General features: G+C 42.4%; 1 protein-coding gene across 3 annotated transcripts in view; it reads right to left on the reverse strand.

Moving 5' to 3' along the window:
• LOC119942542 (CREB binding protein) overlaps positions 1–13,833 on the reverse strand; it is a 211,747-nt gene that overhangs the window by 97,010 nt on the left and 100,904 nt on the right. The gene's annotated exons all lie outside the window — the stretch shown is intronic.

The raw sequence follows: 13,833 nt of genomic DNA on the forward strand, positions 1-13,833 counted from the left end.
ATAATATCATTTATTATATATTATACTATATAACATATAATATAATATACAATGTAATATATAATAAAACAATACATAACAATAACATATTAATCAAATATTAATATATTGATATAATAAACACATTAATATGCTTATTAATTAATAAGCACTTAACAAATGCCATTATTATTATTATTATTATTATTATTTAAATGGGGATGAAGACTGTGAGCCCTCTGGGGGACAACCTGATGACCTGTATATATGTATACATGTTTGTACGTATTTATTACTCTATTTATTTTATTTGTACATATTTATTCTATTTATTTTATTCTGTTAATATGTTTTGTTGTCTGTCTCCCCCTTCTAGACTGACAGCCCACTGTTGGGTAGGGACCGCCTCTATATGTTGCCAACTTGTACTTCCCAAGCGCTCAGTACAGTGCTCTGCACACAGTAAGCACTCAATAAATATGATTGAATGAATGAATGAATATAAATAAATAAATTACAGGTATGTACATAAGTGCTTTGGGGCTGGCAGGAGGGGATAAATAAGGGGAGCAAGTCAGGACAATGCAGAAGGGAGTGGGAGAGGAGGAAAGGAGGGCTTAATCAAGGAAGGCCTCTTGGGAGAGATGCGCCTTCAATAAAGCTTTGAAGCAGGGGGGTCAGGGAGAATGATCATTCACTCCTTAGGTTTTTCAAATGCAAATAACTTCTAAGCATTGTCAAAAATCTTGAAGTCACTCAGAAAATGCTGCATCCTAACAACTGGTGCTCTGGAAGCTAGTGAGAACCTGCAATTGATTAGGAATCACTTTTAACCCACACGGTCCTATGAAACTACATGGAGTCTGAAAAAAACTGAAGTTCTGTGCAAGGCTACACCTGAGAAGCCTTACACAAAGCCCGTGATTGCCACTGGCAACCAGGCTTTGAAGATCATCATCATCAGTCATATTTATTGAGCGCTTACTATGTGCAGAGCACTGTACTAAGCGCTTGGGAAGTACAAATTGGCAACATATAAAGACAGTCCCTACCCAACAGTGGGCTCACAGTCAGATGTCGCTGAGCTCTGCTAAAATACAGATTACCACACATCAAGGTCCAGTGATTTAGCTGGAAACCCAACAACGTCACTTATACTTTAATATGGTAAAGCTAATTTTCTTTTTTAATGGTATGTATTAAATGCTTCCTATGTACCAAGCACTGGACTAAGTACTGGGGCAAACGCAAAAGAATCAAACTGGACATAATCCACATGGGGGGTCACGGTCCAAGTAGGATGGAGAAGGACTGCATCCCCATTTTACAAGTGAGGTAAATGAGGCACAGAGAAGTGAAATGACTTCCCCTTTTAGACTGTGAGCCCACTGTTGGGTAGAGACTGTCTCTATATGTTGCCAATTTGTACTTCCCAAGCGCTTAGTACAGTGCTCTGCACACAGTAAGCGCTCAATAAATACGATTGATGATGATGATTTAGCTGGAAACCCAACAACGTCACTTATACTTTAATATGGTAAAGCTAGATTTTCTTTTTTAATGGCATGTATTAAATGCTTAATACTTAGTCCAAGCACTGGACTAAGTACTGGGGCAAACGCAGAAGAATCAAACTGGACATAATCCACATGGGGGTCACGGTCCAAGTAGGATGGAGAAGGACTTCATCCCCATTTTACAAGTGAGGTAAATGAGGCACAGAGAAGTGAAATGACTCCCCCTTTTAGACTGTGAGCCCACTGCTGGGTAGGGACTGTCTCTATATGTTGCCAATTTGTACTTCCCAAGCGCTTAGTACAGTGCTCTGCACACAGTAAGCGCTCAATAAATACGATTGATGATGATGATTTAGCTGGAAACCCAACAACGTCACTTATACTTTAATATGGTAAAGCTAGATTTTCTTTTTTAATGGCATGTATTAAATGCTTAATACTTAGTCCAAGCACTGGACTAAGTACTGGGGCAAACGCAAAAGAATCAAACTGGACATAATCCACATGGGGGTCACGGTCCAAGTAGGATGGAGAAGGACTTCATCCCCATTTTACAAGTGAGGTAAATGAGGCACAGAGAAGTGAAATGACTCCCCCTTTTAGACTGTGAGCCCACTGCTGGGTAGGGACTGTCTCTATATGTTGCCAATTTGTACTTCCCAAGCGCTTAGTACAGTGCTCTGCCCACAGTAAGCGCTCAATAAATACGATTGATGATGATGATGATGATGACTTGCCCAAAGTCACACAGCAGAAAAGTGGCACAGCTGGGATTAGAGCCCAGGTCCTCTGACTCTGAGGTCCAACCCCTTTGGTCGTGCTGCTTCCCTATGTTCCCAAGCACCATCAAGAACGCTCTGGATACAGCAGACACTAAATAAATACTGCTGCTAAAGAAAAAAGATTCTTTAAAGACATGATATCAGTCAATCCCCCAGATCTGTAGGACAGATATAGGCAACTGGGAAGAAAACAGTGAACACACCAGCCAGTGTAGCACAGCAGTCAGAAATGGGACTGATCTTTTCTGAGCCAAGGCTTTGTTCGGAATGTAAGTGTCCGGCAGGAAACGCTAAAAAGTGTCAGGTGCGACAAATGCAGCAGCTGCAGCTACAAACCAAAGCCATTTACAGAGGCAAGGGGCAAACTGTCGCACAAGCCAACGACTGTTGGCCAATTCATCAAACAAAATGACCGCTCTCCAGATGCTCCCTGTCTCTCCCGGCATGGGCGATTTTAAAAAAAAATATTTATTGTTTTTCTTAGTACAACGGTTGATGACGGCCTCTCTCGGCTCTGCTCTGCGCTTGGTTAAATTCTCTTTCTGGGATTCTCCCTCTACCTTCTTCAGAGTGTGTTTCTGGAGCATGGTGATATAAGCGCTTAGTACAGTGCTCTGCACACAGTAAGTGCTCAATAAATACGATTGAATGAATTACCTTTAGAGTTGATTCTATTTGAAAACAGAAGACAACTGAAAAACTAGGAAACCTCAACACACAGGCAGTGTTGCCCACAGAAAGGGCATTGGGCTGATAGTCAGGGATCTTGGGTTCTAGTCTTGGTTCTCCAATCACATAGTCTCTTTTTTTCCCTAACTTTATTATTTTATCAATTAGGGATGGTAATATGGGCTTCTTGTGAGAAATTCATATGGATATGATATAATGGATATGAACAACTAGGAAACCTCAACATATAGGCAGTGTTGCCCACAGAAAGGGCATCGGGCTGATAGTCAGGGATCTTGAGTTCTAGTCTTGGTTCTCCAATCACACAGCCTCTTTTTTTCCCTAACTTTATTATTTTATCAAATAGGGATGGTAATATGGGCTTCTTGTAAGAAATTCATATGGATATGATATAATGGATATGAAAGCGCTTTTCATTCTTAGATCAAAAAACCGTATCAGTTTTTCTGTAATTAGTAAGGGCGCCTGCTTTTCAACCAATTAGAGATAAATGGCCGTTCAATTTTTCGATTCCCCTCTTCCTTCACCACATTCTTATATGCACTGGCATTTCCAACACATTCATACCCTCAAGCACATGAGCTCTAGAACCACAGACACCTACACACATTCCCACACATGTGCTGCTACACACTCCCCCCCACACAGACTCTGACACACCCAGGAAGACGGCGCATTGTGGGTCGTGATGGGAGCTCAGAGGTAAATGGGATTCGGAGGAAGGAGACTCTTGGCAGGAGGTGTGTGTCCAAGCCAGTCGACCAAGTGGCTGCCCGCACCTTGGGGAAGGAGTTCATCATCATCAATTGTATTTATTGAGCGCTTACTGTGTGCAGAGCACTGTACTAAGCACTTGGGAAGTACAAGTTGGGGGAAGTACAAGGTGGAGTTGTCAGAGCAGCCCAGCTCCCTGGATGCCACTCTTGGTTACTGCAGAGGGGTCCTCACCAGGCAAATAAGACCTCAGCAAGTGACTAAAAGCTAGTTTACAATCTGTTTCTGTATAAATGGTGTTAAGTACACTCAAGGTGTAACACTCGCTTTCCATAAACACTTCCCCTTTAACTGAATCAACCCATCAGCCCCCCTCAGTATGGACTGTCTCTATATGTTGCCAACTTGTACTTCCCAAGCGCTTAGTACAGTGCTCTACACACAGTAAGCGCTCAATAAATACGATTGATTGATTGATTGATTATGCTTTTATCCTAGGCTCAGCATTTATTGTACATAAACACGAACATACATTAAGGTGCAGCACAGCTTCCTGGAAAGAGCACAGGGCTGGGAGTCAGGAGAGCAGGGTTCCAACCTCACCTCTACCACGTGCCTGTTGTGTGATCTTGGGCGAGTCACTTAACTTCCCTGTACCCCAGTTTCCTCAACTGCAAAGAGGTGATTATGTATGTGTTCTCTCTCCCCCACTTAAAACTGTGAGTCTTGTGTGGGGCAGGGAGGGCAGGGACTGTGTCCAATTGGATTATCCTGTATTTATCCCAAGATTTATTATATAATAATAAATAATAATGATGATGCTGACAGAATTTGTTAAGCACTTACTATGTTCTAAGCGCTGGGGTAGACATAAGGTAATCAGGTTGTCCCACTTGGGGCTCACAGTCTTAACCCCCATTTTCTAGACTGTGAGACCCCTGTTGGGTAGGGACCGTCTCTATATGTTGCCAACTTGTACTTCCCAAGCACTTAGTACAGTGCTCTGCACACAGTAAGCGCTCAATAAATACGACTGAATGAATGAATAAGTGCTCAAGTGCTGAAGTAGTACATGATAATGAAGTCAGATACAGTCACCAACCCACAAGGGGCTCCCATCCTTAGGAGGAAGAAGAACAGGTATTTCTTCTTTCAGACCATTTTACAGATGAGAAAAAAGTATTATTGTTTGCACACTCAATTACTTATTCAACTTATTTCATCTGGACAAATTTGTACAACTATCTGTTCCATCTTTCTTCTTTTTCCTGCTCCAACAATTTGAAAATAATTTGTCTGGCGACTCCCCTGGCCCCACTGAACTGTAACCTTCTTGAGGACAGGCAGGCATCATGTGTCCTACTTCTGTTATACTCTCCTCAGTGCTCAATACAGTGCTCGGCAGATGAAGCAGCATGACCTAGTGGAAAGAGCTCAGGTCTGGGAATCAGAGGGCCTGAGTTCTAATCTGACTGTGCCACTTGCCTCTTTTGTGACCTTAGGTCACTTAACTTCTCTGAACCTCAATTCCTCATCTGTGAAATGGGAGCTCAATGCCTGTTCGCCCTCCTACTTAGACTATGAACTCCACCTGATTAAGTGAGTGGCACAAAGTTAGCACTTAAAATCTAGATTGTCAGATCGTCCTCCAGGCTATAAGCTCATTATGGGCAGGGAACGTGTCCGCTATTTCTGTTGTATCATACTCTCCCAATTGCTTAGTACAGTACTCTGCTCAAAGTAAACACTCAATAAATAACACTAATTGACTAATTGCTTAATTAATGCCATCATTATTATCATTGCTGTTACTATTAGTAGTATTACTCTGTAACATGTTACACAAAACTCGTGTTAAAATACACCTTACCAAACGCTGCACGTGAGTTTCTTCTCACACTGCATCATGTTCTATCCAAAACATGTAGTAAATATATACATTATAGAAAAACCATATAGAAGCAGGATGGCCTAGTGGATAAGGCTTAGGAATCAAAAGGACCTAGGTGCTACTCTCAAGCTCTGCCATTTGTCTGCTGTGTGACCACGGGCAAGTCACTTTAACTTCTCTGTGCCTCAGTTACCTCTCCTGTAAAATGGAGACTAAGACTGTGAGCCCCATGTGGGACGTGGACTGTGTCCAACCTGATTAGCTGGTAGTAAAGTGCCTGGCACATAGCAAGCGCTTAACAAACACCAATAAAAAAAAAAATCAAGTGTACCATTTGGTAATTCTTATCATTAAAAAGCCCTTTGTTTGTTTTTTTAAATTACTGCTGGACTGTACCAGAGAAATGATATTCCTGTCTCGAATTAGCATTCCAAGCGAAAGAGATGCAACAATGTTTTTTAGAGCAAGTATCATCCCACAGCAACTGATACTTAAAATCCTTTGCTTTGCCCAGCTAGCTCTTTGCATGCTAGAGCTCCACCTGGACTCCCTTTTCACCAATCACAACTGTGAGCTTTTGGGAGGTTTGAAAAAAGTCACTTAAAATCAGTCTCCACCAGCTGAGCACAAGAGACGCCCTCCATGGCAAATTAAAGGGAGCTATTACGTTCAGGAAGAGTTCCTTGCCAAGTGCTGGAGTCCATATCCCAGTTCCTCTCATCCACAAGTACAGTCACCTTTGAAGACAGAGCGGGAACACGTACACGATTTCAGCATTATGCCAAAAATCGCTGCTTGATACGGGTCCACAGGATTTTCCCATTCTGAGATTACACCTCTGAATGCACTCTGAATGTCAATAATAATTTTATAGTTCCAGAAATATCCATGGAGGTCCAAGGAAAAGATTCAGATGGCAAGGCAACTGAATGGGGCCAAAAAGGCATTACTCTGGCCTCCAGAGAACCAGATATATAAGGAAAGGGAAGAGATTTACTTTCATTTTTAACTGAGTTAAAGAAAAATGACATCACAAAACCACAGAGACACAAAGGATTGAGTCAAGGAGGAGAAACTCTTTTGGAAACACAGCCACTGATAAGGAATACTACTGGGAAGGAGAGAGGATTCGGGTAACCTGAAATGTTGCAGGGAGAGAAAATGGGTCAAGTTGAAATAAAAGCTTTAACAGCTTCTGATAATATAAAATGTAGGAGGCACAGAAATGGGTCATATGAAAGAATAACAAAACAAGTATAACAGGAGGAAGAAAATTACAAATTGCATTTGCCATCACTGCTGTCTCATGTCAACCAATCAATGGTATTTATTGAGCGCTTACTGTGTGCACAGCACTGTACTAAGTGCTTGGGAGAGTTCAATTCAATGGAGTTTGTGGACCCAATCCCTTCCTATAGGGAGCTTACAGCCTAGAGGGGAGACCATCATTGAAATGCATTCTCGATAGGGGGAATGGCAGTGCAACGATGTGCACATAAGTGCTGTGGGGCTGAGTGGAGTGAATATCGAGTGCTTAGAGGGTACAGATCCAAGTGCTTAGGCAAACCAGAAGGGAGGCTGAATAGGGGAAATGAGGGCTTAGTTGGGGAAGGCATCTTGGAGGAGATGTGTAAGTACCAATTTATATGGGATTGTCCAATAGTGGAACATCAGGATAAGAGCCGAGATTCAACCCCTAAGCCCTGCCACTGATTTTTGGTGAGACTTTAAGCAAACCTGCCATGAATCTGTTCCCAGTATGCAAAATGCTCCCCTTCTGACCCTCTCTTACAAAACTGCTACAGTTCCAAAAGGATTTCTCTTACACTGGATGTTAGCTCTGGAAATCAGTGGCTATGAAAGTGCTGCAAGGGGCATGACACACTTCCTTTAGGAAAGAAGAGCTGAAACAACCACACCAGGTTTTCACGTAGATCGCGTTCTAACAAGTAGCAATAATTAACTTGATAATGCATTATAATAAAGTACGAGAATACCACTGATAAATAAAAACCTCAAATAACAAGCCCGGAAGCCTCACCTTAGGCCATTAGTCCCAGCCTCATTCCGTAGCAAGCCCTAGGGGGCTGCTAATATTTCAGCCTCTGCCCTTTTCCCTGCTCACCTGGTTTACACTCGTTATGTGCGGGGAAACGTGTTCTCTAATTCTGTTGTACTGAACTCTCCCAAGTGCTTAGTACAGTGCTCTGTACCTAGATAGTGTTCAATACATACCATTGATCGACTGAGGTGTTAGCCAGCGCTTAGAACAGTGCTCTGCACATAGTAAGCGCTTAACAAATGCCATCATTATTATTAGTGAGCAGAGAATGATCAAAAGGTTTAGAGCAGAAGGAAACAGAAAAAACGGCAAGGGGTACACTCCACACTCCACACGAAGCCCTTAAAATATTTCAGGTCTACTGCATTCTAAACCTCTCCAATGATGGGTGAAGTTTGTTGTGGAAATGAAAACAGCAACATTCCACCCTGGCAAATGTTTGTCAGAAATCACTAAATTTCCTATTTCTCAATGGTGGCTCCAGTGACTCCCACCTGAACTTATTTTTACCATTCCTTAACACTCTGTTTACAGAACACATGCATCTGAATGAAGAAAACATTTGTGGGCATTACACTCCTAAAGAAATCCAAAAGAAAAGGGAACAGGAGGGAAGTTGGGTTACAGTCCATGTATGTTGGGCTGATTCTCAGCATTCTACTATGCACACCGCCTGATTTCTTTTAAAGCATTAACTGGTGCTTAGTTTCAGCGCTCATTTACTGCATTCAGGACATTTAATACCACTGCACGTCTTGCCTACTATTATGACTCTTCTGTTGAAGAATGCTAGGTGTTTTGGAAAAACATCATCTGGTGAAGAGCTGTAGTAATTTGTTATGCACTCTTTCCTCCTGTTTCTTAGTCTATACTTGCATTTTCGGTTTGAAGACACTACTGTTATCAGTGTTCAGGTATACAAATACAGTGGACAAAACCAATGTGTGATCAACGATCTCTTTCATATCATGTACCTGCAAAAGAAGAGTCACCCTATTTATAACTGGTGTTCAGCAGATCGGTCTCTCTTCCGCTGAAATCTCCCAGTTTTCCACAATTGTGACATTTATTCACTCATTCATTCAGGGGCATTTATTGAGCAAGTCCTGTCTGCAAAGCACTGAACTAGGCACTACTCATTCATTCATTCAATCGTATTTATTGAGCACTTACTGTGTGCAGAGCACTGTACTAGGGAAGACTATATGAAAGGCTAAATAAGACCAGGTCCCTGGTACTCCAGAGGCTTTTTTTAGTTTGCATTATGTTGATACTGTTGAGCTAAGTTCGGGTCTTCAACGTTTGCATTAGTGCCAAGCCGTAGGTGGGCTGACAGTACCACTCCAAAACATTTGTGGCACCTGAGATAAATCCAATTCTCACAGCTATGGGGTAGGTGGGTATATATCAAACGATTCATTCACTCAATCGCATTTATTGAGTGCTTATTGTGTACACAGCACTGTACTAAATATTTGGGAGAGTAGAATACGGGAATAAATAGACATACTCCCTGCCCACAGTGAGCTTAGTCTATGGCTCTGGGAGTCAGAAGGACCTGGGTTCTAATTATGGCTCTGCCACTTGTCGCTGTGTGAATCTGGGCAAGTCACTTCACTTCTTTGGGCCTCGGTTACCTCATCTGGGAAATGGGGATTAAGAGTGTGAGCCCCATGTGGGATACGGACTGCGCCCAACCTGATGAATTTGCAACTACTCCAGCGCTTAGGACATTGTGTGGCACATGGCAAAAGCACTTAACAAGTACCATAATTATTATTACTACTATTATTTTCTATCCATCAGATTCTCAAATGACATACTGGCTTTCTTAAATTTTTTTTACACTACAGTCCACATTTCAGCAATACTCTAAGAAGAGTATTCTTAGTGAATACTCTAATACTCTTAGAGAAGCCGCGTGGCTCAGTGGAAAGAGCCCGGGCTTTGGAGTCAGAGGTCATGGGTTTGAATCCCGCCTCCACCACATGTCTGCTGTGTGACCCTGGGCAAGTCACTTAACTTCTCTGAGCCTCAGTTACCTCATCTGTAAAATGGGGATTGACTGTGAGCCTGACGTGGGGCAACCTGATCACCTTGTACCCCCCCACAGCGCTTAGAACAGTGCTTTGCACATAGTAAGCGCTTAACAAATGCCATCATTATTATTATTATAAGAAGCCAAATTCAGAGACAGCATTTAATTCAGGATCACCAATGGAGAGCTGTGGCTGTGTGGAGGGGCAGATTGGCATATAATCTTCGTCTATCTCAGACAAACTGATACAGTGCTTTGCTCCTCCTGAAAAGTGGCCTGCCCCCTTGGGTGGGTGCTCCAAGAAGGGGAAGGTTTTGGCTAGGATATTACCAGCAATAGGGAATGCTGAGATCCCGAGGAAAGCGGAAAGGAAAAGACACCATCTACTGGCAGGAAAAATCCTATCTCCCTGTCTCCATCTAGCAGAGACACGGAAAATTCTCCAAGGTCTAAGCCTAAGGGAAGGGCAGGCTCATCCCATGGTCTGAACTAACAGTTATCTACTTTGGGAGAAAAGGCCTATGCAATCATCTGAGCCAAGTACTCCCTCACTGCCGATCAATTCTGGCAGATAACTCATCACATCAATCAATCGATGGCATTTCCAAGAGTTCTTTCATTTCACACGGCCAACTGTGACGATAACGTCATTAAAAATGGGGAAGTGAAAGCCATGTCTTTACTGACGCCAGGCCCTCTACTTAGCACATGGCCAAATCCTCGATGGAGGAAGAATCTGTGTTCAATAGATCGCTGAAGCACTGCTGCCATCTCTTTCACATTCTCTCCGTGTCTATGGTGAGGTTCAGTCACTCATACTATTCGCCGGTACTGTGTCAATGAGATTCCAGTTTAATAGCCGGACTCTTTACAATCAGGTTAAAAAATGGATAAGGATCCCCATGGCCTTACTAATGCATTCGACATAATCGACAATACTATCCAAAATCTGTTTCTAATTCATGTTCCGTTACCTTGGTTGTCAGAGGTAGCATTATCATTCATACACAGGACAACTGTCTAAGCACACAATTTCATTTTTTAAACATATAAAAAGCTTAGCAATTACACCGCCCATTCTTTTATGCTTTCTAAGAAGACGATCTCAAACGCACTAAAGCACATTAGCGACACTTCCAATGCATCTCTCATAACTGTCAATAAAAAACTAAATAGTTTCTAAGATCACACTTCATAATCGGGGACTGCTGGAAAGAGTCAATGTATTTCCATCAAAATTATATCCTTTATAACACTGAAAATACCCTGAGACTTCAATGATGTGTCCGTATAATGACTAACAGAGCATCTGGAGCCGATGCATTTTTTAAAGAATTCAGACAAAAAAGAAAGGCAGCTAAGTCACAGTGAAAGGATGTTCACCATGGGCCAAGGAAAGGCCCCCACTTTCAAGCCTTACTGAAAGCACATCTCCTCCAAGAAGTCTTCCCCAAGCCCTCCTCTCCTCTTCTCTCACTCCCTTCTACACCATTTACTTGCTCCTTTATTCATCCTCTCTCCCATTCCCACAGCACATATGTATATATCCATATATAGCTACAATTTATTTATTTATTCATATTAATGTCTGTCTCCCCCTCTAGACTGTGAGCTCATTGTGGGCAGGGATATGTCTTTTTGTTGTTATACTGTACTCTCCCAAGCATTTAGTAGAGTGCTTTGCACACAATTAAGCACTCAACAAATACAATTGAATGAATGAAAGGCCCAAGCCATTGTTATCAGGCTGAAAGATATCCAAGAAGAGAAGGTGGGCTTAGAATATGAGTTTGTGATCAGGTTCATGTATTTATTACAAAGGTGAGAAGTGACAAAAGTTGAGTGTCAAAAACAGCATTATATGAGACGATTGGTCTAGAATGTCAACTGCCTAAGAGCAGGGATCCCACCTACTATGGCTATTGTACTCTTCTCAATTGTTTAGTACATTGCCCTGCACACCGTACAAGCTCAATAAATAATACTGATTCAAGATACTAACAAAAGGGAAGGGAAAACTACTTATATCTGCAGTCACTATTATTATTTCAATAGTGTTGGCCTTGGGGTCTTTAACTCCTCCTTCAGTAGGGCTGCTCCTCCCAATCTCTACATTTCCTTCCCTCTGCATCTTTGCAGTGTGGGAGAGGTTTTCAAATCTAAAAGCGTGCCAGAGGACTTAACTTCAGTCACAGCCGGTCACTGTCCGAGAACTTCACTTGGCATCTACTTATCATTTATATTTGCAAAATCTCTTGCAATCCAAAGTAGACCATCTTAAAAACACTAATACAAGTGTTAGTGCGTGAAACAGAAAATCCCAAACTCTCTGGGTAACCCTCAGGATCAGATTCTTTATCCATTAGGCAGGGCAAATTTCCAGATGCCAGTTCACTGGATAAAGCTTCCAAAAACTCGGTTCCTGGGGAATGGTGATATCCCATGCAACATCTCTAGGGAGTAGAGAAGCGGCACAGCCCAGTAGACAGAGGAAGGGCCCGAGGGTCAGAAGGTTCTAGTCCTAGCTCTGCCACTTGCCTGCTGTGTGACCTTGGGCAAGTCACTTCACTTAATCTTAATAATAACTGTGGTATATTATAATAATAATAATAATAATAACAATACTGATGGCATTTGTTAAGCGCTTACTATGTGCAGAGCACTGTTCTAAGCGCTGGGGGGGATACAAGGTGATCAAGTTGTCCCACGTGGGGCTCACAGTCTTAATCCCCATTTTACAGATGAGGGAACTGAGGCTCAGAGAAGTTAAGTGACTTGCCCAAGGTCACACAGCAGACGTGGCAGAGCCAGGATTCGAACCCATGACCTCTGACTCCAAAGCCCGTGCTCTTTCCAATGAGCCACGCTGCTTCTCCTATATATATGTTATATATTCTCACATATGAGAATAACATATTCTCGTATATGTTAAGAACTTACGAATGTGCCAGGCACTGTACTAAGCAATGCGGTAGGTACAAGATAACTGGATTGGACACAGTCCCCACTTTACAGATGAGGTAAATGAGGCACAGAAAAGCTAAGTGACTTGCCCACGGTCACACCGCAGACAAGTGCCCGAGCCAGAATTGGAACCCAGGTCCTTCTGACTCCCAGCCCATGCTCTACCCACTAGCCCACGCTTTGGCTCAGTTCCCCCAAATGTACAATGGGGATTAAGACTTGTGAGCCCCTTGTAGACATGGACTGTGTCCAACCTGATTAGCTTGTACCTACCCCAGCGTGTAGGACAGGGCCTGGCACACAGTAAGTGCTTAACAAATACCATTAAAAAAAAAATTAGGGATACGCTAGAGGAGCAGTTTCTCCCTCCAGATACGTGCGAAACCAGTAACTTACTTCTCAGACCTCTGGGCGATTGCCCGCATTCTCTCTGACTAGTCTGCCTCAGGCTGCGATCACTCATAATGGCTCTCTCACTAACCACTTCATTCGGGTAGACTGCAAACTCTTTTTTTTTTAATGGTATTTGTTAAGGGGTTACTACATACCAGAGGGTCATCAGGTAGACTGCAAACTCTTTTTTTTAAATGGTATTTGTTAAGCGGTTACTACGTACCAGAGGGTAAGCCCACTGTGGACCAGGGACTACGCCTGAACTCTCATCCCTATTGTTTTCCCCAGGACTTAGAGGAGTGTGGTGCACACAGCAGGTACTCAATAAATACTACTGGATAAATAAAAACCTGCTCCCGCCTGCATTATGAGTAGTAGAAAAGTTGTGGTTCACCACTTGAGAGCAAATGCACTATATCGGTTTGAAAGTCACGCAGTTAAAAAAACTCTCTTTTGTAAAAACCACAAATAAGTTTCAGTACACTTCATTTCACTGACTCCTGAGTAGCACTTTATACACTCTAAGTCAGAGATGGAGGAAATTAAGTACTCTATTCTTAATGAAAAGTGTTTCCTGTTTGGCCGATGCACTGACTTCCGAGCAGAATGAAGGGGAAAAGCGAAGTTTCAGAGCCAGATCGATTTCTGATACAGTAGGTTCCAAGACGGTAGTTGACGAATGAATGCAGAAACCTTCTTTTGACAATAGATGCCTGTCTAGATAGAGAAGTCTGGGCGTATGCAAACTGTACACTTAGGTTAGTGCTAAAAACGCAATCCTTAAAACAGAGTTTGTCAAAAAC

This window comes from Tachyglossus aculeatus, chromosome 21 (genome assembly GCF_015852505.1).
Source record: "Tachyglossus aculeatus isolate mTacAcu1 chromosome 21, mTacAcu1.pri, whole genome shotgun sequence".
Classification (NCBI taxonomy): Eukaryota; Metazoa; Chordata; class Mammalia; order Monotremata; family Tachyglossidae; genus Tachyglossus; species Tachyglossus aculeatus.